This window comes from Vicugna pacos, chromosome 27, assembly GCF_048564905.1.
Source record: "Vicugna pacos chromosome 27, VicPac4, whole genome shotgun sequence".
Lineage (NCBI taxonomy): Eukaryota > Metazoa > Chordata > Mammalia > Artiodactyla > Camelidae > Vicugna > Vicugna pacos.
This window is the reverse complement of record NC_133013.1, coordinates 4,346,892-4,349,894: the sequence shown is the minus strand read 5'-3', so window position 1 is coordinate 4,349,894 and position 3,003 is coordinate 4,346,892. Positions and strand designations below refer to the sequence as shown.

General features: G+C 41.6%; 1 pseudogene; it reads right to left on the bottom strand.

Annotated features, from left to right (window-relative positions):
- Positions 1-1,369: 1,369 nt before the first annotated feature.
- Positions 1,370-2,700, bottom strand: LOC102529262 (tubulin alpha-1A chain-like; annotated as a pseudogene).
- Positions 2,701-3,003: the final 303 nt, after the last annotated feature.

Below are 3,003 nucleotides of genomic sequence, written 5' to 3'. Positions count from 1 at the left end.
CAGAATGCTTTCATTGTGTGTCATTTTACCCTTGTTGAAACAGACACAGTGGGTCTGGATTTGCCTTAACTGCATGCAGGTTGTTGCCAAAACCTCAATGTGGACTTAAAGATGCTTTATCTGTTCTCTATAGTTTTCTATGAAGGATTGCTTCAGTTCAAGGAACTCACTTCACAGCAAAAGAAGTGAGGCTAGGGGCGCATGCCCATTGAGTCCACTATCTCACCCTGTTCACCACCATCCTAAAGCAGCTGGATGAATACAACAGGGGAAGGGCCTTTTGAAGACTCAGCTTCAGTGGCACTCGGGACGGTGGCAGTATATTGCAGGGCTGTGGAAGGTTTCTTCAGGAGATGCCTGTGTCCTGAATAAGCTTCCAGTAATGGTACTGTTAATAGGTCCAAGGATGAAGAGGTGGAAATGTCAGGGGCATCACATTCTATATTATCCTTCAGAACTTTTTTTCTTTTCATTTTCTCATGACATAAAGCTCTGCCCAGCTAGAATTCATAGTTCCAGGAGAAGGAATGTTTCTGCCAGGAGACAGAGCCATGATTCTCCTGTGTGGAGCTTAAGACTGACAACTGTCCACTTTGAGCTCCTCATGCTTCTGTGTCAATAGACAAAGAGGGGAGTTAATGCCCTGTATGGAGTGACTGATTCTGAAAACTGTCACAAGACAACCATACCTGGAGAGTATTTAATGTTGTAAAAACAAATATATTCAGAAGTATAATAATAAGGAAAGAGAAATCTCAATATAGAACTGAGCTCAATGAAGAATAAAGAATTGGGAAGAGGGAATTTAAATCAGAGGAACTCAGTGGGGGTTACTGGATGACATACTACTAATATGATACAAGCACTAGGGAAATTCTTGGGAAAAACACATACAGGATTTTTTTCTGAAGACAAGTCAGAAGGATCAGAAATTATCTGCTAGTGGGAGTGGAAAATGAGAAACCTAATTAGATATAGAGGCTGATCAGACATGGAGGGTGAAGGCCTCATGCAAAACTCAGCAGAATTCTTGCTGAGGATTTTACAAAGAGGTATCCATATGGGCCTAGGCAAAGGTTCAGAGGTCTGATTAAAGTTTGGTCAACAAACTAATCCTTGAAAGGGCCCTTTGTAATCTTTTGTTTTTTTTTTAAAGACAGGGAATATTTTATTCAAATCCATCAGAGAAGTGGATATTTGGGTCTATAACAAAGCATTGTGTTTTAAAGCATAGGCCAGTGATTGTAAATGAGAGTGTACATTGTCACATACAAATTAACTGATCAGACCACAACTTTTCAATGTTTAAATGTTTCAGAATAAGCTTCCCTGTAAAAGGACACCTTTGTGATATTTTACTTTACTATTCCTATCCTTCTTCCTCTTCATATCCTTCAACATAATCTTCACCAGTTCACTCATAATCCTTCTCAAGGATAGCCATGTCCTCATGGGCCTCAAAATACTCTCCTACCTCTATGCCTCAAAAACATACCAGTGAACAAAGGTACACTTGGCATACATCAGGTCAGACTCATGCTCCAGGTGAGCCCAGGCCTCAGCAATTGCTGTGGTGTTGTTCATCATGCACACAGCTCACTGTGCTTTGGCCAGTTCTCCACCAGGTACCATGATGGGAGGCTGGTAATTAAAGCCAACTTTGAAGTCAGTGGGGTACCATTCCACAAACTGGATGGTATGCTTGGTTTTCATTCTGGCAATGGCAATATTGACATCTTTGGGAGCCACATCACCATGGTAAAACAGGCAGAAAGCCACGTATTTCCCATGGTGATGGTCACATTTCACCATCTGATTGGCTAGCTCAAAGCAAACATTTGTGATCTCTGCTATACAAAGTTGTTCATGGTAGGCTTTCTCAGAAGAGATGAGAATGGCTTGTGTAGCCTGAGGGAAGTTGATGTGAGGATAGGGAGCCAGGTAGATCTGGAATCCTTCAGATCAGCGTTCAGGGCTCCATCATACCTCAGGGAAGCAGTGATGGAGGATACAACTTGACCTATCATCCCATGCAGGTTAGTGTAAATTCTGTGCTCAATATCGATGTTTCTATGACAGATATCATAGATGGCCTCACTGTCTACCATGAAGGCATAATCAGAGTGTTTCAGGGTGGTGTGGGTTTTGAGGATGGAGTTGTATTTCTCAACTACATCTGTGGAAACCTGGGAGACTGGGTACATGGAGAACTCCAGCTTGGACTTCTTGCCTTAATTGACAGAGAGATGTTCCATCAGCAGGGAGGTGAACCCAGAACAAGTTCCCCCACTAAAGCTGTGGAAAACGAATAATCCCTGAAGACCTGTGCACTGGCCTGCCAGTTTCTGAATTCAGTTCAAGAAGAGGTCAATGATCTCCTTGCCAATGGTGTACTGAACATGGGCATAGATATTAGCAGCGTCTTCTTTGCTTATGATGAGCTGCTCAGGGTGGAAGATCTGTTGGCAGGTGCCAGTGTAAACTTCATCAATGACTGTGGGTTCCAGGTAAGCAAACATGCTTTCCAGTGCCTGTTTCACTGAAGATCGTGTTGAAGGAGATGACTCCTCCCATAATGGTCTTGTCATTTGGCATCTGGCCATTAGGATGGATTCCATGTTCCATGCAGTAGACCTCCCAGCAGACATTACTGATCTGGACACCAGCCTGGACAACATGGATGAAGATGTGATCACACATAGTTTTGTGACTGCTTAGCAGATGGCAGAGAGGAAGAAGAGAGGTTGTTGTTTCTTATAGCGTGACATTAATCTTTTTTTTTAAATTGAAGTATAGTTGATTTACAATGTTGTTAATTTCTGGTGTACAGCATAGTGATTCAAATTATATATATATAGTTATAGTTATGGTTATAGTTTGTTACAAGTTTTTGCATATAGTTCCCTGTGCTATACAGTAGAAATATATTGTCTATCTGTTGTATATATAGAAGTTAGTATCTACAAATCCTGAACTCTCAATTTATCCTTCACCACCTCATTT